This window comes from Ips typographus, linkage group LG15, assembly GCF_016097725.1.
Source record: "Ips typographus isolate SLU linkage group LG15, UJ_Ityp_2.0, whole genome shotgun sequence".
Lineage (NCBI taxonomy): Eukaryota > Metazoa > Arthropoda > Insecta > Coleoptera > Curculionidae > Ips > Ips typographus.
Genome location: NC_138436.1, coordinates 2,304,187 through 2,328,465, shown reverse-complemented (window position 1 = coordinate 2,328,465; position 24,279 = coordinate 2,304,187). Strand labels below are relative to the sequence as shown.

Below are 24,279 nucleotides of genomic sequence, written 5' to 3'. Positions count from 1 at the left end.
GGTGACCTGACCATTACAATTATTGAACACCCTTTATAACATTCTTTGAACGGAATAAATGCCTCACATTTTACAAATAAGTATTTGTAAGAAAATCTTCTGATTAAACAGAGTGAACAATAATTACTCAACTGATATTAATTATTTATACAGTTACTTAAACTATTGTTTATTCACGAAAAGAGCAAAGAAAATTAGGTCCGAGTTGCCTAGTTCTTCGAGTGAATAAATAGGTTTAAATCACGTGTTTTATACAATATTTTATTAAATTTTGACGTTTGTCTACTTCTACTATTTCGACTATTAAATGTTCGTTTTTTTACATATGTAAATAAGCGAGAGTGGTTTAAAACAAAATTAGTTCACAAGTGAATATAAAGGTACGAGTCCACTGTGTACATTTGTATCGCAACAATGTTGTACAACATACTGGAAACTCATGTTTCCTGTCTTCACGGGGAATAAAACATAAATAAATCATGTTATGCCGCAACACGATTTTTGTTGCAAAACATATTTGATTCGCTATGTAGACAGGATCGAAACATGAGTTTCCAGCATTTTGTACAACATTGTTGCGATTTAAATGTATCCAGTGGACTCGTACCTTTACATTGTTTAAATCGTTGCTAAGCGTTAAATAATTGTTGATATTAAGAAAATATTTTATAAAAATCATTATATACGTGGATCGTGAAGTAATGGAAAGACTACATATGAACAATGACTATAAGGCAATATCATACATTTAACAGAAATATCACTAATCTCATACAAAACATTTTCCGACATACGAGTACTACAGATTCTTTGGATATTTAGATTTTGGGAAGAAAAAGGATAATCATACAAAGGCAAGTAAGGTTGTAAATATTTCTGGCATATTAAAAATATTTTGTTATCTGGAGTTTTAATAATATTATTTTAGTTTTGCAATATATCCGCATTTGGTAAGAAATGTTGAATTAGCAATGGAATGGGAATTTACTTCAAAATCAGTACCTTTGTAAATCATTCTTTTGAACTGTTGACATCTATTAACATTGTCCAACAAGGGTCCGTTTCGGTGTTTTAAAAATACTGTATATCGTTGAATTGGCCTTTATAAGTACTCTTAAAATCTGAAGTAATATACAGTGTGTTAGGTTTGAATTAAGAAAGTTGGTATACTTTGTGACTGACCCTGTATACTTGCGAACCTCATTTCACCCTCACGTCATGCGCTGTTATTTACTATAACAAGACGCCAATTTTGAGAAAAATAAAATCAGCAGTTTTCGAGATATTTGCAATATTCCAGACTTTTTAGACACCCTGTATTTATACAATGTAAGACAAACATTTTTAAGCACTCTTGTGGTATGTCTACCCCTATGTTTTTAATATGAAAGGGAGAAACCCAAACTGAAATAGCATAATGAAATAACATAAAATGCTCAAATATAAATTTGTCAATTATTTTTTTTAGAACAACTGGACCAAAGTATAATAAAAAGTTGCGAAATTCCGTTGCTTTCCAATACGATAATTCTCTTAAACTTCTTGGTCTTCTATTAAATTCTTTGGGAACGTATCTTTTTAAATTAACTAGTTTTAACGATAATTCGTCAACAAGACCAGCTCTTAAACGTACTGGTAAATCGCCTCCAACCCAAGTTACCAATAATTTTCGCATGACTCCGAGGCAAACTGAGTGCATGTAATCCAGCGAAAATTTTGAAACTAGACCAACATTTAACTCAATTAAAGGACTTGTAATACTGGCAATGTGATGATCAGAATCAGTTTTAAGCAAAAACGATTGATCACTTCTTTTTGGTGTATTTACACCTTTGAGAATAACTTTGTCTCTAAAGTAGCTTCCTACTTCTGTACATCGGTCACAACAGGAGTATCCACCTGGAGATTTGGTGTACTTAACAAAGGCCCGCGCCTGAGAATCGCAGACAAAACTGTGAATTTTCACCGGATATGTTACAGCATCATAAATTAATCCATCAGTAAGCAGTTTATTTAGTTCATTAACGAAATCTTCCAGATGCATTTTAACAGATGAAGGCTTAGTTTTTCCTATAAACATACCAACTACAAAAGGCGCTGAAGATATGTTTTTCAAATGACCTAATATAGGCCACATGGTTAGTTTAGAACTTCGAAATAAGGGGATTCCATCCATATTGAACGCAATTTGGAAATCAGTAAATTCATAGTGGTTGTTTTGTAAAATAAACTGCGTAAGATTAAATTCTAAACCATGATGATAATAATGCCCATTTGTAAGTTCTTTAACCCTCGCTTTACGAAAATAAATTAAAAACGTAGTTCACTAAAACTAACCCACTGACCCATAATCAAATGTGTATATATAAGCACAATATAACGGTTTATTATCTATCTATTATTCAAAAAATAAAACTTATTACAATACGAAACTTAAACTTACTAAACGCAGTTAATAAAACATAATATATTTTGTACATGCATCAAAATATATAACAAACAAATAGTAAACGATAAGCACTATTCTCCGTCTTCTTTTTGGCAACAACAAGAACAAATTATGCTTTTTGCAACTTTACATTGAGAATGACGTGAACAAACAAACTGTTTGCACCTGTCACATTTTGAAGAATATTTGTTATCATTTCCACGGCACATAAAACACCTACTTCGTTTGACGGGGACGTTAGAAATGGACGGCATCTTATTGACTGTAACTCCTGTACTTTCGATAGAAGTGCATGTATGTGCAGAAAATCCTCTACCGTCTTCACGAATTTTCTCAGCACGCCTTACTATATGATCGTGTGTCAAAATATGACCAAGTTCTTGTAGAAAAAATTGTCTTCTTAATTTTATGCTATAGTTCGTTTTATTCCAGTCCGGATTTTTATGGATCCAAATAATAAAAGCGTTATAGGCGGCAATGTCAAGCCAATTGAAAAATAAACGCAAAGGCCATCTTCTGGTGCTTCGCTTACAGGAGTATTGTCGAACTATCTTATCCAAGCAGTCAACGCCACTTTTTGTGTTATTGTAAAAAAGAATTATGTCCGGCTTGAATTTCGAGTTTTCATCTGCAATATCATGTTCATGGTGTATGGAAGATAGCAAAACAACAAATTTCACGAGTATCTAATAAGCATTTTGGCAAGTCTTTGCGCGTCTTCCGAATTGTACCGACAATTGTTAGATTTTGGGATAAAAGTTCCTCGGCCAGCGTAATGTCTGTAAAAAAATTATCAGTAGTTATGTTGCGACCACTGCCACACCAATGGCTGGACAGAGTTTTCACCACTCGAGGGCCTTGATTTTTTTCTGCGGTGTTATTCACTTTTCCCAAATACACTTCAAAATTACAACAATGAAAAGTTTCTGCATCACAAAGCGTCCATACCTTTATACCATATTTTCCTGGTTTGCTTGGAATATACACTTTGAATGGGCAACGACCTCGGAAAGATACCAGCTGTTCATCAATTGTACCACAAGCCGAAGGGTTGAATGATTCCCGGCAATTCTTGCCAAGTAGTTCCGTAATTTCACGAATTGGAGCCAATTTGTCGTAAAGTTTTCGTTCAGGTCTTGTAGACAAATCATCAAAACGAAGATTACGTAAAATGCTAACAAATCTGTCTCTGGACATCGTTGCTTGATAAATAGGTCTACTGAAAGCAGGATTTGTAGTTGACCATAAATTTCGGGCACTGTCATTAGATTCGTGAAATCTGCCACTAAGGATCAGTATGCCTAGAAAGGCCTGCATTTCTGTTGAATCCACATCTATCCAAAGTTCCACTGGGTTTGTGTGTGGTTATCATTGTAAGATTTGATAAAGTCTCTAGCTTTTTTATTCGTGTATTTCATAACAATTTCCATCAAGTTCTCAGAAAAAAATAACTTGAAACAGTCAATAATAGAACTCACATTATTACTTCTGTTTGTCAAACCTTTTTTTTCGCGCAAGATATTACTCGATCTGGACTTGCTTGTTTTAGGTGCTCTTGTAGACCATACACGACCATTTACTTCATATGATTGTCCATCAGATCTTGCTTCGTCTTCGGACTGAACGGGTAGATCAATCGCCTGCTCTTCTAACTCTTGGAATGACGGGTGTTCCTCATTTATCTCGGGTTCTGGTTCTGCATCATCAATGTCGGATACGTCACTCAAGTCTTCAGTCACATCCCTGTCAGGCTCCGTCGGACGATTGCATAAGCATTTCAAATAACTCTTTCTCACTAAGGCCTCTTCGCGACATTATTATTCACTACAAACTGATTAGTGCTAGATTACTTCAACAAAAGTCAGAAATAAACTGAGACTGAAAGATCACGCACACGACCGGACGTCTAACCAAGTAATAACAAGTGTAAACAAAGAGAGTGTGTGTGTGAGAGAGATAGAGTACAGCGTACAAATCTAGTTGAATCCTGTCGTTTCGGCCAGTTTGGGTAGAGCGTGTAACGTCGAATACTAAAACCGGGTCATCGGTGACCCAACGGTCATTTTTGAAGAAAAAAGTGTGTAATGAAAAAATTTACAGTCAAAACATCATCAACATTAGAAAATAGAAGAATTCTAGAAAGGGCAACAAGAAAAAGTTATAAAGCCAAGAACTATAGATCAATTTGTTGATTTCGGTCATCGCTGACCCAGTTTCAGTAAAGCGAGGGTTAAAAGGCGTTCGTGACGGAGTCTCAAGCAAAGTACGCGCATCTAATGGTAGCCTACGATGAATTGTTTTCAGAAAAGATAACAAACTGTTCACGGTTCCATGTTTAACTTTATTTTCAATAGCCCATTGTTTTAAACCATTTTTTAAGTAAGCATCTGTATGATGAGAATCTGTGAGAGATAATTCTGTGTTAATTATTTCAGTAGTGTGTGAAGCATCAACATCATTAGAATGATTAATTAAGACAAATTCACCAGACGAATTGTTATTATCAGCGGTAAATTCAGAAGTATTGTAAGCGTTGCATTGAGGTATTATATTACGTTCTGCTATAAATTGATGAGAGGTAGTGTTCAATGGTTTTATATCAGAAGATGTTCTTACAAGTTTTATTTCATCATTTATCCTTCTATCAATTTGCCTGGTCCCGACCGCAGATTTGTAGTGGCGACGACTCTTAGGCATTGCAATGTAACCATAAAACAAATAAAAAATACTAAAACATGAAACTAAAAGTTAGTTTTGCACTAAATGTACCAAAAGAAAACGTAGCAGCTACATTTTTAATTATAACTTTACTACTTATAAAACTAGTCTAAAAAACACAACTTACCAATGACTACAGATTTCAGCTTGAAGTTTGCAAAGGCCTTTTTCCCGCTGCGTTTTCCGTAAAAACTAAATAATGAAGCCAGTTCGTCGGTTAGCAGGGCTCTTAGTATTCTGTTTGTGTTAAATTGTGTGTTGCTCCTGTCACCAGAAAAGTATAAAATCTGAAATTTAACAACAGATTTAAATAAATAAATCAATTGAGTACATTTTTCCAAACAAACTCTTTTCATTCACCCAGTATTTTTAAGCATGCATTTTACACAATTTTCTGCTAATACTTACCAACTCATTGAGTTTAGTTTTATTTTCCAAATAGGTTTCAAGCATAGACAAGTCAGTCTCCGTTCTCAGTGGCAGATATACTGGTATATCTTCGGGCAATTTTCTTAGTGTACCAGTGCCTCTATTGTTTAGGGCTTCTAAAATCCCCTTGTTTTGTTCTTTAATGAATAAGACCTCTTTCAGAATTTTCAGCCCTGTGTAAAAAAAATTATAAAAACTTTTGAAAACTAAATATTTTAACAAAAAAAAAATACGTTTTTGCTCTTTAGTAAAACCAATAATCAACCTAATTTAACCAATAAATTTTCAACTTTTTGCAAATACATATTTTGAAATATCAATTTAAGAAAATACATACTCAATTGGTGAGTATTACTGCACTGGCTACAGGTCAGATGCTGACTATTTCTTATAGGAGTAGAAGTCAATATTGCCTCATCTGGAATTGATCCTAATAAGAAGAAAGTGATTTTTAATTGTCACACACAATTTCAAATTCATAAACCTACTAGAATAAATCTCTTTTGCTGCAGATGTTGTGGGGGGGTAGGAGTATCTTGAACAACCTCCTGGATGTTATAATCAATAACCTTAATTGTATCTGAAAGGTCAAAATAAAAAAGGATACAAATTTGGAACTCAAATTTGGTTAATTATCTAATTAGTAGCTCTCAACTCTTACCACTTGATGATTTTTTCCTTTGTTTTACTAGTGGAGGTTTCGGAAATCTTCTCTTTACTGTTTCTCGAGTGGTTTCCCCATCGGATGAATCTTCTGTTGATGAAGAGATCCTTCTATTTTTTTTTGGTACTCTCTTTTTAGCTCCTCATCAGAGTCATCAAGATTCGAGGTTACCTCAGCTTTTTTTAATTTTTTCTGAGCCTCACTATAACTGTCTACAATATTAAAAATTGTCTCAAACCTCAGTTCAAACTCGAATCTGCCTTCATGCATCAAAGTTAGCTGGCTTTACTGACTAACATAGTTATGTGCTTTGCCTTTTAAGCAAAGATGCTCATTTGAATGCTAAAAATGAATAAAGATGTGTTTGGTTTTATATCCCCCTAGAAAGTGCTGTTTCCATAAAAAAGAAAAGCTAAAGTAGAAGCCTGCATATAAAATGAGTTTTGGGCCTATGCACCCTAAGCTCAAAGTCATTTTGGTTTAGTCAAGTGAGTAAATTAATTTTAGGACTGTGATATTCACTGTTCATTTGCTGTTTAAATGTTTATTTCATTAATCCAATTTTCATCAAAATGACGCTAAATCTCAGCCCGAATCCATTTACTTATCAACTAACTTCAAACCTAATATAATAATTATATGGGGATTAAAACTGATATTGAGAAAATATAAGAAAAAAAAATCTGTTTCATACAAGATTTTATTTATTGGGAAAAGTCGCCAACTCTCTTCATCCACTTTTGCACAGTTTTTTACCGCCCAATTAAATTTTTCCCGATCCTTAAATGGCGGCCAAAAAGCTTCACGCTTTAATGGCGTAAACCACGCTTGACTTATTACTGCAAGCCCGCCTGTATCACCGTTGTCTGAGGGCTTAAATATTCGACGACCGAAAACATATTGAAAATTTGATAATCGCCACCCATTTAGAACTATCAGAAGGTAAGATACCATCAACCATCAACCAGCCACCCACAAAGCCCCGACACCGATCGCAAGCCCGGTAAGCCCAAGACGAAAGGACTCTGTCGATTGTCAAGTCGCCGGTGCGACGCGCGTCAGCCGTCAGCTTATACAAGTGACATGACAGTCATGATATTAAAGACATGTCGACAAACGTTAGTGATCACATAAATATTTTTTGGCGTGTTTGTTTTAGTTCATCACATGACAAGCCAATTAGTAAATACAAGCAGTGTAACATGACTAATAATTATGTGTGAATGAGGGATGAACAGGATTCGATCCCCGGTCTCAAAAAAAATATGTTTGTTTTAAATAAATTCCGCCATCATTTATTATTTTACGACTTGGTCATACAGTGCGTTTTTTTTAACGCGCAACATAGGATTTTACGTGTTAAATTTTTAAGCCCATGTTAGACCATGTTGTTTTGGAACTACAAGTGTAAAACTTGACGGGTGTGTGTTTAGTACCCTGAAGCTTAAGTAGGTTTACCAATTTGGTCAAAAAAGTGATTAGAAACTGGCAAAAAACCATCTTCTTTCAAAAATATTTTATCTTTCCATACTCCCTGTATGTATGGTAGGTGCTTGTGGTTTTTGATACTGGCAGGACAGGTAGCAGGTAGAGTGACATATTTTGATTTGGCTCACAAAATGTCGATTTATACTATTAATGAGCGGATAGAAATGGTTTCTAATTGTGTAAAGGGAATGAGTTTTCAAGAAGTTTCCGACAACTTTGCAGCGGCTTATACAGAACGACCAATACCTAACAGGACAACGGTATTTCGGCTGTACAAACAATTTATGACAACAGCCTGTGTCGTCAATTCTCACGTTAAGCGAAAAAGAAGCAGTTTTGTAGTCAATGAAGACTTTGTAACGGACATTTGTCTAGGAATCACAGAGAACCCATCAGCTACTCTTACGGATCTGGCTGAAAATAATAGAAGATCTCGAAGTAGTTGCTATAAAGCCCTCAAGAAAAAAAAGTACAAATCCTTTAAACTACGTAATGTCCAAGAGCTGTTACCACATGATTATTTTGCTAGGATGGAGTTTTGTGAGTACTGGATGGATAAAATTAATATTTACCCAAATATTACAAGCCAAATACTTTTTACCGATGAAAGCTCTTTTGGTACTAATGGTACAGTCCACAAACAAAACATTAGAATATGGGCTAGAGATAACCCCTACGTAATCCAACAAACACATACTCAAATGCGTAAAAAAGTGAATGTTTGGGCGGGAATTCTAGGTTATAGAATTATCGGTCCAATTTTTATAGAAGGCTTGCTTACAGCAGAGAAGTATTTGGAACTTCTTCAAACTGAAGTGGGCCCGGTTCTTGAAGAATTAAACATTATCGGAGAAGTAATTTTTCAACATGATGGAGCTCCAGCCCACAGTGCCGCAGTTGTGACGGAATTCTTGAATGACACATTTCCGGGAAAGTGGATTGGGCGTTTTGGACCTTTTAAATGGCCAGCGCGAAGTCCAGATATCTCGCCATTAGATTACTTTTATTGGGGATATCTTGCAGGGAAAGTGTATGATAATTCAAGAGGAAGACCTGCGGATGTGCAAGATCTGAAGGATCGCATTATTGAGGCGTCTCGAAGCATCGCTGCCCGACATCTTTTGAACGTCAAAAGGGCATTTTATGACCGTTTAGGATACTGTTTGGCTTCAAACGGAGGTCACTTTGAACAATTCATTTAAAAAAAATACTTCTGTTGTACTTAATTTTCTTGATATAAAGATAATATTCGCATTTTGACCACCCTGTTTTACTTACTATGCCAAATTTTACCTGCTACCTGTCCTGCCAGTATCAAAAACCACAAACACCTACCATACATACAGGGAGTATGGAAAGATAAAATATTTTTGAAAGAAGATGGTTTTTTGCCAGTTTCTAATCACTTTTTTGACCAAATTGGTAAACCTACTTAAGCTTCAGTGTACGAAACAGCCACTCGTCAAGTTTTACACCTGTAGTTCTAAAATAGCATGGTCTTACAGGGGCTTAAAAATTTAACATGTAAAATCCTATGTTGCGCGTTAAAAAAAACGCACTGTATATTGACGTCGATAGTAACGTCAACAAAAACTTTGCGAATCACGTTAATTGTCAACGTAATCTAACGATTGGAAATGACGTCCACAATCGTCATATTCCACTTGACGATAATTAACGTTAAATAACGCCGATAAAGACGTTAACATTGGACCTTATTGTGACGTCTTCAAAATGACCTTATCAGACGAATTTTTTGCGGTATTCAATAAAATAAACGTCGTAGGACGTATCTATGACGTAATTGGTCATTTACTTGTTGGCTGGGTCAGCTCCTATTTATATCGAAGAATCAATGCCAATAACGTGTGTTTCCTAAGAACTATCCAGAATGTTTGTTATTAGAACTTCAGTAAATAAAAACAATCAAGTTTTTTTTTCACATGACTTGAGGCATGATCCGATATTGGTTGGAACTGAAACTCAAATGTGATGTATGTCAATTTAGGTCTGTCAGTCAGTCATGTCTGTCCAGTGTAAAATATTGACCCAGTAACCTGTAATAATTACATTTGTTACCTTTAACATTTCATCTGTAAATTATGTGTGCTTTAATAATTAGAAGCTTTTTTCAAAAGCGGTTAAGGATTGGTTAAGCAAGCAGTTACAATTGGCTGAACGGATATAAAGTCTTTGATATATTATAGTTAATTTATGCAACAACATAGCAAACATAGAAATCATCCAAATACATCGATTTGCTCTATTATGAAAAATTGGTATAATTACATTTAGTCGTAGAAAAAATAGACTACAGAATTCGCATGAATTATATAAACTGCTCGTCAAAAAGATTGGGACGGCAACATTTTTGAGCGGCTGTTTCTTCAAATTGATTCACTCGATTTTAATAATTATTTGTCTGAGTATTAAGAGGTATTTTCTTGCTCTCTGATGACCTAAGACCTAAATAATCTTTTTGAAAGTTGTCACGGATCCGAGTATACAGGGTGTGACTGACGTGTAATCAAAAAATGAAAAATTCGGTCTAACGCCAATTCTCACAAACATAAAGCTGTATTTTTGCGATGTGGCGTCTTAGCAGCTTGTCTTATAAGCAGCTTAAGCGTTACGTCACAGAAAAATTTCTTGCAGAAATAAGTTGTCTAATAAGCGTTACGTCACAGCGTTTCTGACATTGACAATTGGCAGAGGTTTGACGTTTAACGACTTTTTTAACCTTTGAATAGAAAAATAGTGGAATAGTGTACCTTCAATTTTGTAATATTAGTATAAACAATGGACCTCGTGGAAGCACTCGTTTTGTCCACACCACAACCACAGCATTATATTTCAAGCCATAGCCACAGCAAGCAAAATTTTCACAAACTTAAATATTGGATATCCAGGATCAGTTCATGATGCAAGAGTAAAGTTGTATTATGTTATGTTTATTAAAATAATATTATGTAGTTACATTTTTCAGGTGTTTTGTAATAGTCACATATTTGTAGAGATGAGAAACCATTCCATTTAGTTGGTGATAAAGCCTTCCCAACTGTATCTTGGCTAATGACGCCTTTTTAGTAAGTTTTGCACAGTTACAAAAATAGTATTATATCTACAAAAGGTAGGTGAGAAACATTAAGCCTTCTCCACAACAATACATTTTTACATTAAATACAAGTAAATCTCTGTTTTAGGAATTATGGAAACATGACAAGAAGACAAACAATGTACAACACCCATCATGCCAAAACCAGAATAAAAATTGAACACACATTTGGGCTTTTAAAATCGAGGTGGAGAATATTAAAATATGTAAATGTCAATTGCCCAATAAAGGCAAGCAGAATAATTGCTACATGTTGCATGCTACATAATTTTTGGTATATTAATAATGATGAATGGAAAAATGAAGGAAATAATGAGGAAGATGATCATGAAAATATTGATGAAGAGCATCCAATGTACAGATTTGAGCAAGAAAATTTAGGTGTTGCAAAACGTCAACAGATTGCAAATTTATTTATGTAATATTATAATTTATTTTGTATATAAATTATGAGTTATTTTTCTTTCCTTCGCTAGCTTAGAACTAGGATGATAATAAAAATATATATTTTGAGGAGGTAATAGCACAATAGCTATAAGTCTGCAGAAGTATTACTTAAGGGGCCAAAATTTTATTTTTTTTTTCAAAAAACTGTTTTACTACAACATTTTTTCAAACTGAAGCATCTATACCATTAACACCCACTTATATAAAGTTGGGTCCTCTTAACCAAAGGATAATCCCAAAAATACTTGGGTAAACTTTAATAAGTCTACAATAAGACAGTGTCCTAATGAAACAAAAGTAAACTTTAATAATAATTATAATTAAACTGTTAATTTTTTTACAGAAAAAATACACCAACTGTTACAAATCAATTATTTAGCTACTGCTGCTGTCACTGATATGGTCACGACTGTACATACAGTTTTGATTTTGAGGGGATCCTGGTATCTTTCCTGCTTTTCTTACTTTTTTTCTTTTCCCTAATAGACATCATTTCTTCATGTCTCATGGCTGCTGTTGTCTCCATGGGGGTCATAATTCTGTTAAATTCAGTTTTTCTTTCTTCTATGTCAATTTTCGTAATATCTATCAATTCTCGGATTAATGCATTTTTTTCTGGACGAACAGACTTTTTAATGTTTATAAATTTGTTTGATGGGTCTAAATCTCCCTTTCTGTGTTCTCTGAATGAAGTTGTTGGTGTGCACTCAATATCTTCACTTCCTTCCAATCTTCTTTTCTTTCTAATGTGGTGAGAAGGTTGTGGTGAAGGTGTTTTTAATAGGGCTTCAATTTCAGGAATCAAAAGAGAATCAATTATTATAGGTGGAGTCACTTTGTCTTTCAGCCCCAATATCTCGTCTATCTCCTCGAAATAGGGTGGTTTGTGAACATGGCCCTGTCCAGTTTGGTGTTTCTTGTCTTTGTATCTTATGTAAGCCGCCTGTAAGTTGGCAAACTTTTTCCTACATTTTTCACCTCCTTCTAGGCCTAAACCTACATAAAATCCCTCTTTGTTTAATATTTTTGCAATTTCCTGCCACAATGAATTTTTTGGAGTTTTTTGATCATCAAATTTAGCAGACATTGTCTTCCTTATTTGTAAAAATCGCAATGTTGCTTGATGATCCCTTGTTGTGGGCTTTTTTGTAGTCCAGACACTCACATCGGCACTGACCTAAAAGGTGTAAGCTCATAAGCTTGGTTGTAATATTGCCAAGTTGCAAGCAAAATACATGAAGTCAAAATATGTACTTTTGAGTAATTTGAGTTGAAATATATACTATTTATATTGTCATGAATGAAATAAATCTAATTTATTTCACTTGAACGGAAACATTAAAAAATGTGAAATTTTTATTACTTATAATGCTATAAAAAGGAAGTTGTACCCTAGAGAGGGGTTCAGTTCAGTTCATTCCAGCGAGTCCAGTTTTGCTGTGCACCACGTCAGAGAAGGCAGTACCTAGCCAGAAGACTCCGCTCACGCCACAGAATGTAGTCGTCCTGAATTCTGCAACCCGCGCCGGGTTTACAAATTAATTAAATAGTAAACCATATCTTAAACTATAATAAATCGCGAGTGCCAAACCCTCTAGGAAGCTGCCCTCATAATTGTTTAACAAATGTAAGTACAGATTTGTTATTGTAATATTTTGTGCATGTAAAAGGTATTGTTTAAAGTGTTACTTTGGGAATTATGTTTGAAGGTTTTTATTCCGATTTACTAAGTTGATAAACCAATCATCTTGTCAATTAGTTTTAACTGTCATTTAGTTATTAAATTATATTTTTCTACCAAGTGGTTTAATTCTACCTCCGAAACAAGATCTCGGTAAAGGCGTTTATTAAAGTAATAAACGCACGTCTCGTTTAACTTGTTGGGCCAAAAGGGCTTTACAATTTAAACGTGACATTGCAAGAACAAAGGTTAATATGTGTTCATTAAGGCCTAATATACTTATATTAAAATTCTAATTTGCATGCAGTCTTGCGTATTACTTTATATAGTTAATTGACATGTAAAAATAATCAGGAATCCGGTCCTGAAACTAAAAAGTTTGAACTCTGTAAGTATAAGACGCTCTAGTTTTCATGTTATGGAAAGTAGAACGTATTTGCCTGTTTCAAAAAATACAGAAACATTAACCGTTTCTAATTAACTTCAAATCCTTTTGGAGAAGATTGTTTTATCAAAAATTGGATGTAATGTCCTCAATTAAATGCTTTTCCCTCATTGATTTCTGTAAAAATAAAAATATGTTATTAGTATGCAAACGCAAGTATGTGTAAGTGTGTAGTAAGTGTTTGTCTTAGTTTCACTTTGCCTTACTAAACTTAATCAAGGCTAAAGTTTGTCATCATTCGGATTATCAGCCGGACGAAGTAGAAATAAGCAGCGATGTTCGCTTTTGCTTTAGTCCAAGAGCTGATGTATTTTTGTAACTCTTTATTTCGTGTGGTATAATTCAAAATATACCATGTATCTGTCTTACTATTTTCCAAATAGTATAAAAATCAGCATAGGTAATAAGTAGTCTGTTGACATTTTGACCGTGCAATCCACTCTTTATTTGTCAATGTTCAATAAGTTCAAAATCGATCGATCTTCAATCAATCGATTTACTCATACAATGAAAAATCACATAATAAAACTCAAGTGTACACTTCTTAACTTGTATAATAACAATGGCCATTTTTCTTAATATTTATTCTCATATGCTAAAAATTTGCATGTAACAATGAAATTACAATGATATTTATCCATACGCAGTTTTTGTTAACGATCGTACCGCGATGACTTAAATAACAAAGTGATCACCATCTGCCTGCGGCATAAGAAAAGAATTATCTAATCAATTGGTTAGGTACGTTCCTATATATCGCATTTTTTCATGTGCACAAAAAACAAAATATATCCTACTGTAGGATAATTCATTTAAGCAAATAAAAGTAAATCATTTTTATAACTTAATTATGAGCATTTTGACTTTATCGGGCTTGTAACTTGTAACTCTGAATTATTTAACAGTTTAATATTTGTTTCAAAAAGTAGTCGTAGTCAGTCTGCTAGAAATTTGTACAACTTATTGTACATCGTAATGAGACGATCCTATAAACGGAATTAAGGTAAACGATCAAAGCAACTAATACGCAAGTTTCCAGGATAACGTATAACCGGTTGCTGTCAGGAATAGGAATCTCCGTTGCCTGAAAATGTCGCCAAATTTAGCTACTTTATATGGACCTTTTTTATATCCGAGTTTAAAAAAGTCTAGTATCGATTTGCTTCAAAGACCCAATTTTCAAAACTTAATAAACGTATGTATAAGGTTTCATCTTTCAATTATTTCAGCCTGCTACTAATTCCGCATTCAACGAGTATTTTTGGTTTGTTCCTTAAGAAAAATTTATGCACCGCCCTAACCTCGATAACAGCAAACAGTATTGCTGTGTGGCACTAAAACAAATATCTCAACATGTACAGACCTTTCTGTATCAGAAAGTTCTCAACTGAGAAGGAAAAAATCAGAAACAACTACTTTGAGAGCTAATACTCCTACCAATATTGAATTATACTGTTTTTCCTGTTGAATTCTTGAGTATTTAAATTAATCCTTTATAAAAGATACCAATATTTTTTCATTGGCAATGTAATGTACGGGTGTGTAGATTTTAAGAATTTCACGTAAAATAACATCTAAAACAACTTTATTGTTGAAAAAAAATAACAAAAAGGGAGGAAAAAATAAGTTAGACCACACTGGCCGTGCAAAGATCAATAGTAATCCCAAAAAACAAGTTAGGTTAGATTAAAAACGCAATGTCTCTTTTGCGAGCAGCGCGTTCCGAAATAAAAACGACACACACAGGAGCGTTCCGTATTTAGCACTATAAAAAACAGATTTGTTCGCAACATATGCCGCCGGCCTTGAAAACCTACGGGTTTCAAGAGGTCAAATATTAAAATAGAAAATATATGCCGCGCACTCAGTCCTGATTGGGCATAGGTAAAACACAAACTTTTACCACTGGTCGTTTGATGTCACTTCCTGAAGTTCGAATAGTAACAGACCGAACTATGTTGTCGCTCCCTGGGTGAATTTCAGTAATTCTGCCTAGTTTCCACTTGAGAGGTGGCAAGCCAACCTCTTTCACTATCGCCAGTGCACCAGGATGTAACAGTTGTGGATGATTTGGTCCATCTGGCCCAAAAGTGCTGCAGTAATTGTTGCAGTCGCTGAAATCTACTTAGGTAGTTCTCCTTGACCAAAAGCAGGTTGGGTTCTGGTATTGTGGTGAGAGGTTCTCCAATCAACATGTGGCCAGGGGTCAAAGGAGTGGGATCGTTAAGGTCAGATGAGAGTGGATAAAGTGGTCTGGAGTTAAGACAAGCATCGATTTGGCAAAGCACAGTATAAAAATCTTCAAAAGTAAGTGCGGCATAACCGATTACACGTTTAAGGTGAAATTTCACTGATTTGACGCCTGACTCCCAGAGCCCGCCAAAGTGAGGAGCGGGTAGTACTATGAAATTCCATTTTATGCCGTCGTTAGATAGGTTTTCAGAGATAGTCTTGTCATTACTTGAAATAAAGCGTTTAATTTCATTATCTGCGCCTACAAAAGTGGTTCCGTTGTCAGAAAATATCTCTGAACACTTGCCACGTCTGGACATAAAACGCCGCAAAGCCGCTAAGAAACATTCAGTGGTGAGTTTGCTGACAATTTCAATGTGAACTGCCTTGGTAGTAAAACACACAAAAAGCGCAATATAAGCCTTTGTGGTTTGATATTTTCGGGTTTTCCTATCTCGCAATAAAAAAACTCCAGCGTAGTCCACACCGGCTATTAAAAAAGGTCGACAGGGCATGACTCGAGAAGAAGGAAGGTCACCCATTTTGTGCTGTTGTAGGATAGGGTTTGCTCGAAAACATTTGGCACAATTATGAACCACCTTTCGAACTAACATTCGTCCAGAAAGAGGCCAAAATCTTTCTCTGATGGAAGCTAAAAGCGCCTGAGGACCAGCATGCATCAAGCGTGAATGTTCCTGTTGTACAATTAATTGAGTAAGGTGATGTTTGGGTGGTAGGATGATTGGAAACTTTTTCTGAAAATCGTATGTAGAGTGTCGTAAGCGTCCTCCTACCCTTATCAGATCATTTTCCTTATCAAAAAAAGGACTAAGAGAAAGTAATCTGCTTCGTTTGCTAACAGTCAAATTGTTGCTTAAAGATGAATATTCTTCAGGAAAACACTCAATTTGTACAATTTTGATAAGGTGAAAAAAAGCACATGACAATTCCTGAGTTGTTAAAGGACCGTATTGCCGAAATTCCTTGGACTTAGAAGAACTGTTTTTAAATCGAAAAATGTAACCAAGTACTCTTTTTAATTTAGACAATGACGAATATTTGGAAATGTCAAAATGTACTACTTGGTCAATGTGAAATACTTGATGTTTGATGTTTAATTCGGGAATGTCAGTTAGATTAAGCTGTTTGATCTTGATGTCATGAGGAGCCCAAAAGGTTTCAAGTTTAGTGAGCCAATCAGGTCCATGAAATCATAGCTTGGAGTTCATTATTTCTGTCGGAGTCAAACCACGGGATAAGAGATCAGCAGGATTTTTGTCTGTCTTAACGTAGTGCCAATTGTTAGGTTGGGTAAAAGATTGAATCTGTGACACACGGTTGGCGACAAAAGTCTTTAGAAGGTGGGGAGAAGTATTTATCCAAGACAAGGTAATAGTGGAATCACTCCACAATGAAATGGTGTCAAAGTCTATTCCACAAATTGAAAGTATTTTGCTGACAAGTTCAGCCAGTAAAAGAGCACCACATAACTCTAATCTTGGAACTGAAACCACTTTCAATGGTGCAACACGAGTCTTTGAACAAAGTAGATTTGACGATATTAAACCAGATGAATCAATACAACGAATGTAGATACAGGCGCCATAAGCTGCCTGTGAGCCATCACAAAATCCGTGAAGCTGTATGTTAGATGGATTTTTGGACAATACATGCCTTGAAAATTTAATATCATTTAATTTTGTTAATTGAAATTTGTAAGTGGACCAGACTGTGTGCAGATTTGCAGGTACAGACTCATCCCAAGAGAGTTTTAACTTCCACAGCTCCTACATGATAATTTTTGAAGTAATCGTGACAGGTGAAAGTAATCCTAACGGATCGAAAATCTGGGAAGTGTATGAAAGAATCTGCCGTTAAGTAATTCGAGTTGGTGATAAAGGCATATTTACTGAATATTGCAGAGTATCAGTGTGGCGGTTCCACAAAAGACCCAATGTTTTACTTTGTACATCAGCTGCAAATTCAAAATGACTGGTGTCGTTATCAGACACAGTAGGACAATTCGAAGACCACTTTCGCAAAGCAAAACCGTACCTTTGCAAAAGCTCAGTAATAGAAGACTTAATTTCGTTTAATTGCTCAATAGCATTGCAACCAGTCAATAAGTCGTCTACATAAAAATCGTCAAGTATTATGGAAGCTAATTTAGGGCAATCATTTACATGAAGATAAACTACTTCATGTAAAGCCCGAGTGGCCAAAAAGGAGGCACAAGCTGTACCAGTACAAGTAACAGTGTTAAGGTTATAAACAGATATTTTATCCTTCGGACTAAAACGCCAAAGAATTCTTTGTAATTGTCTCTGATTTTCCTTAATATAGATTTGCCGATACATTTTTGCAATGTCAGCACTTAATACATAGTTATGTTTCCTGAAACGAATTAAAATGGAAAATAAGTCGTGTTGAATGTTCGATCCAACCATCATGATATCATTGGCTGAATATCCTGTGGAAGACTTGGCTGAGCCATCAAACACTACTCTAAGTTTGGTGGTTGTCGAAGAGTCTTTAAGTACACAGTGATGTGGTAAGTAGAAAGTAGGTTCATTGTCAAGATCAGTATCAACCAGACATGTGACCCAGGTCTATGTATTCTTGCAAAAAGTCATGGTATTGTTTCTGTAGATCAGAGTTATTCGATAGTTTCTTCTCAGTATTCAGAAGTCGTTTAATAGCAGTCTGTTTAGATTCACCCAAAACAGATGGAGAGTGCTTTCGAGGTAATGAACCAGTAAAATGTCCATTTTCACCAAGAAAGGTATTTTGTTTAAAATGTTCCTCGCAGAAATTCTCCTCTTGCGATAGAAACTTAGTTTTAGGACAGTCTTCTAGTTCCCAGAACTTTGAAAGTTGACGTTCTAAGGCGGTTTCAGTAGAGAAATGACACTGAGAAAAGTTACAATGTGAATTGATAGGAATGGGGCCAGAAATAATCCATCCTAGTTTAGTTTTCTGCAAGATAGGATAAGATGTACCAAGTTTAATTTGACCGATGCATAAAAGGTCCCAAAATATATCTGCACCTATTAGAAGATCTACTGAAGCAGGTTGATCAAAATCTGGATCTGCTAGATGTATATTTCTAGGTATTAGTAACGAAGATCTACTGACAGGTAAGGAAGGAATTTGTCCAGTTATTTTTGGAACAATTAAGCAAACCAACTTATGTTGAAAGTTATTTACAAAAGACTTGAAGGTTATATTTACAAGTGAATTAACGTTGTTTGTCATTCCAGTTACACCAGAAATAATGAGAGTTGTACTGTGTCTGTCTAGATGTAACCTGTTAGCAAACTGCTCTGTGATAAAGTTAGATTGACTACGACTATCTAGTAAGACCCGACAAGGATGATATGACCCATGCTTGTCCAAAACTTGGACTAATGCAGTGGAAAGTAAAGCTTGACAGCTTGTCTGATTTTCCAAACCAGTATTTATATGGCCTACTAGATTTGTAGGCTGTTCAAGAGGTGCACTCTGTTTACTTGTCTGTTGATGCACGTTGTTGTCAGTTGAACGATCTGAAGTTTCAAAATGTAATAAAGTGTGATGAATTTTACCACAACGTCTACAACCACAAGATCTGCAACTTTTTGTGTTATGAGTGTTAGATAAGCAGTTAATGCACAAGCGAAGACGCTTTGCTGTGTTTAATCTATCAAAAGAACTTAATTTTAGAAAATCAGTGCAAGTATAAATACTGTGAGCCTTTTGACAATGAAGGCATTTAATGTCATTAGTAGAAACTAGAAATGTTTTAGGTTTATTAGCATGTTGAAAGGCTTGCTTGGTTGTCTTGTAGGTGGTGTGTCACTTGAAGTCATAGTTTCCAAAATTCTGCAACGTTCTTTCAAAAAGTCAAGTAAGTCATCCATAGTGTGTAGTGTGTTTGAACAGTTGCGTGACTCCCAGTCGCGTCTAGTAGTGTTGTCAAATTTATTAGATATTAAATAAACAACTAAGTCGGCCCAGTGCTCTGTTCGACATCCAAGTATATTTAAAGACCTAAGATGACGTTGACAGCCATCTAAAAGTTACCGTAAACTGTCTTTAGACTCCTTTGTAATTGTAGGTAATGAAAAAAGTTTCTTTATGTGGTTGTGAACAAGCAAAGGCTTGTTTTCAAATCGTTCAGTAAGTAATTGCCAAGCAACATTGTAATTGTCAGCTGAAGTTTGTAAAGATTTAATCATTTCAGCAGCAGAACCCTCAAGAGACAAACGCAAATAATGAAACTTTTGGATGTCAGGAAACTTGGTGTTTTCATGTATAATAGAAACAAAACTATCTCTAAAAAATAACCACTGATCAAATGACCCATTAAAGGTTGGTAAATTAAGTGGTGGTAATTGAACTTGAACTGAACTTGAGTTAAGAGAGTCAGCATTTTCAGCTGGTTTAACACCTTGTGTGCTGTTAGTTTCACAACCTTGAATGACAGTTTTATTGTCAAGAAATTGCTTAACATCAGATGTTATTTTAAAGTATTGATCTTCAAATAACTGTCTCTCATGGCTGTGGATAGTTTCATAATTTTCCTCAAGGTTCAGGTCAGCAATTTCGATCAGTGATTGAGCTTCCTCAAAAGTTTTAAATAACTCTTCAGCTTTTTCTAACCTAGAGTGTAAATCCAACAAGTTTATGTTTTCCTGGGTTTTAATGTTATTAAAATAGTTGGCAAATCTAGTCAAACCACTTTTTGCAGCAGTTCTTTTAGCTTTGTTGAGGTCAGACATCATTCAGTATGTTTTATGTTTGCAAAATTAAGTAAATCAACAATGTACAGAAAATACAGTAAAATAATGTGTGCAAAGAGTAACAATGTAATTGATTGAAGGTAGTTGATCAGTCAGTACTGATATAGCTAGTGCAAAATGTTAGACAAAATTTGTATCGAGCAGTAAAAGCAACAAAATGTGGTAAGGTCTGTGTAGATAGTGCTTTATTCATCAAATGTGGCAATATGAGTAACAGAAGCAAAGAAATAACATCAAGGCTTGTTTCCTTGTGGATAAAATAAAGGAAAACTGGAAAGGACTGACCTGTTGTTTGTAGAATTTTGTCTCCAGATGTAGTATTTCTCCACAAAGATGTTACAAGGCCTCAGTAGAGTGCAGCTTCAATCACAGAAACACCCGTAGCTGCTCGTAAAACCAAAAAACCCTTGGTTAGATTGTAATTGTGTTGTGTTGTTCCCTCCAAAACCAATGCACATGTCTTGATGGATAATTGTATTTAGTAGCGTAGTTTTAGCTGGAAAAATCCGTGTCGAAGGACCATGTAATGTACGGGTGTGTAGATTTTAAGAATTTCACGTAGAATAACATCTAAAACAACTTTATTGTTTAAATAAAATAACAAGAAAAAGTAAGTTAGACCACACTGGCCGTGCAAGATCAATAGTAACCCCAAAACAAAAGTTAGGTTAGGTAAAAACGCAATGTCTCTTTTCGCGAGCAGCGCGTTCCGAAATAAAAAACGACACACACAGGAGCGTTCCGTATTTAGCGCAATAAAAAACAGATTCGTTCGCAACACTCAGCATTACATATTGATAGTTCTTTGGGTAGTTTTGATGCAAAATTAAACTTTATTTTAGGTATTGAGATTCCCATACCGACGTTTTCCCTTTTAGAGGCATCAGTAAAAACAAAAACGTGAGTATCTTTAAGGTGTTCAGTTTTTAATAGAAATTGATGTCTAGCGTCCGAATCCCTTTTATCAATATTTAACGTAAGAACTTTAATGGGGGTTATTTGATTTTCAAAACCAAAAACAAAGCATGGAAGAGACGGACTTCTGAAAATTCTCCTATGATAAGGAAAAAATCTGAATAGCATCTGAACCAGCAACGGGACATTAAGGGTTCTGGTAGTGGTGTTAATCAAGTATTTTATTCTGAGTGATTTCAATAAGACAAGCAGGGGGTGGTCAGACAAGGAAAAGATTCTGGACAAGAATCTTACTGCCAAAACATTTCTTCTCACCGAAAGAGGCAAATCAGCTGCTTCACAGAGCAGTACCTTAATAGGGGTCGATTTCATGGAACCCAAACAAATACGTAACCCTTCATGATGCACTGTATCTAATTTTTTAAGAAGTGTTTTAGCAGCATTGCCAAAACCAAAAGAAGCAAAGTCCAAATGAGATTTAACCAAAGCATGGAAAATTGTAAGCATGGTACGAGGGTCCGCCCCCCACCACACTCTGCTTACTGCCCTCAGAACATTCAAACCTTTTGTGGCCTTATTTGAGATGTTTTCTACATGCATTTTCCATTTTAAATGCTTGTCCAAAATCACCCCTAAATATTTAACTTCGTTTTTATATGGTATAATTGTATTCTTGATAATCACGTTAGGTGGCATCTGTCTGCGTCTCCCTTTTGTAAAGTGAATCGCTTCACATTTTTGTAGAAGATAGTTGGAAGTTTTTATTTTCCAACCATTCCAGTGTCATTTCCAACGCCGAGTTAATATCTTTTACCAATAGTTCTATATTCGAACCCTTAGTAATCAATACCAGATCATCTGCGTAGCCCATCAGAATGACGTTTTTAAATTTAATGTTGAAAAAGTCATATATATTGAATAAAATCGTACTAAGGGGCGAACCTTGTGGTAAACCAGCCGATGTTATTATTGGGCCAAAAAAGGAACCATCATTCTTTCTGGTAAATAAACGTCTATTCTGCAACAATTTAAGGATTGCGTTATTCATTTCAATTGGAATATCCAAACTGTTCAAGTCCTCATACAGTGCGTAAGGATCAACGCAGTCATATGCTGACTTTAAATCCAAGAAAACTCGAGCGTCCCTGCTCGGGCGCCAAATTTGTAGCGCTTTTCTTGCGGGTTTCCTCGGTTACGTTGCCTCGGGCGCCACCTCCGTTATTTATAGTGGCTGAAGGTCCACTTTGCGGTACCTGGGTAGCCTTTAGACAGCTGGAGAAAAGTTCCAAAGGGTTCGGGAAGAAAACAAAATTAAAACAACTGTTTTCACTAAATGCACTGTATTGCGGCTCTCGATACTTACAGTAAATACTTACGGTAACGAATACCCAATGAAACGGAAGTTACCTTATTCGGTGGTACGGGGAAAGCGTGTAACGATAATGAAAACTACCTACGGACCCTTCACTACTGATTACCCTAACTACTGTAGATTAAGACTGACTGTGACACGGTGAAAGAACGGCGGTACGGTACGGTTATGTAAAACTGACTATTCGGCGCCGGAATGCGTTCCAAAAACCCAAAGAGGCCCAATTACGTGACCAGCGGTGTTCCCGTCACTCGACCTAACCTCTAGGTGCCGCCCCGATTCCCCGGGGTAAGACAAATAGAGCCTCCGTTGCTCGCTGTTTCCCCAAGCACGCAACAGAGGTTTTCCAGTCTCGTGACGCTGCCAGTCACACAGCCGCTAATCCCTCCAGTATCCCCAAACCCGTTTACTACTCCGTTTCCCCGGAGCTAAGCAAACGAGTCACAGGTTTCACCGTTCCCGCTTGCTACACCGTTTCCCCGGTGTTCAACAAACAGGAACAGGACCAGAAGGATTACCTAACTGTTTTCACAAAAAAAAGTAACTGAAGCCGGCGCCGGTTCACCAGAAATACCCTCAAACGGAAAACCCCGGAAAAATATAGCAACTGCCCCAAATGAAAATCCCCGGACAAATATAGTGAATGCCCCAAATGAAAATCCCCGGACAAATATAGTAAATGCCCCAAATGAAAATCCCCGGAGAAAATACTGAAAATGCCCCAATTTACAGTCTGTTAAAATAACTACAGTTAACGGTACGGGTTTAAACAGCAAACAGAACAAATACCGGACGGTCGGTATGTGCCTATTTTTTTACTTACAAATTCGCGGAGATACGAGATAACGGTCGGCACGGATCGGCTTAGTTGGCTGGTTTCGATCTTTTGATGATCGAAGAATCCCCATTTTCCGGCTCGGGGCCTTCTTTTATACACAAATCCCACGGTGGGGGCTGTTAGTGGCGGTACCCACTCTCAGCGCCCACCGAACCACTTCGAACGGCCCCGGACGGTCCCGATAGAATCGACGCCACGACGGCCGCGGTCTAGCACCCAGCAGTGAAGGTCACGCGTATTTCAACCAAATCAGCGAAAAATTAGTAACTTCGTTACAATGGCCATTTGGTTACTCTTGAAAGCCAAGTCAACAGATGAACATAAATAAGTTATATTATTCTGTATACCCATGCCCTTCCTAAAACCCGTTTGAAAAAAGGAAAATGAGATTTTGGATTCAAGCAACCATTCAATTTTGTTCTTAACCATAATTTCCAGGGTTTTAAGAAAGCACGATGATAAAACTATGGGTCTATACGAATCAGGAAAGTCTGGGTTTTTATTTGGTTTTAAAATGTAGACAATGTTATAATTCTTCCAGGAGTCTAGGATGTCGTGTCCTTGTAATATATCATTATAAAATTTCAACAAAGAACTTTTTGCGTCATTAGGCATATTCTTCAACATTGCATAAGAAACGTCATCCATACCGGCTGATGACATTTTTTTATTTTTTAGGCTATTATTTAAATCATGAATAGAGAA

General features: G+C 35.8%; 1 long non-coding RNA gene across 1 annotated transcript; it reads right to left on the bottom strand.

Moving 5' to 3' along the window:
- Positions 1–5,950: 5,950 nt before the first annotated feature.
- LOC145738475 (uncharacterized) lies at positions 5,951–6,710 on the bottom strand. The gene is made up of 3 exons (XR_014180764.1): positions 6,258–6,710; positions 6,085–6,176; positions 5,951–6,026 (listed from the first exon to the last, which is right to left on the bottom strand). It is a non-coding gene; the product is annotated as an uncharacterized LOC145738475 (long non-coding RNA).
- Between the last annotated feature and the right edge of the window lie 17,569 nt (positions 6,711–24,279).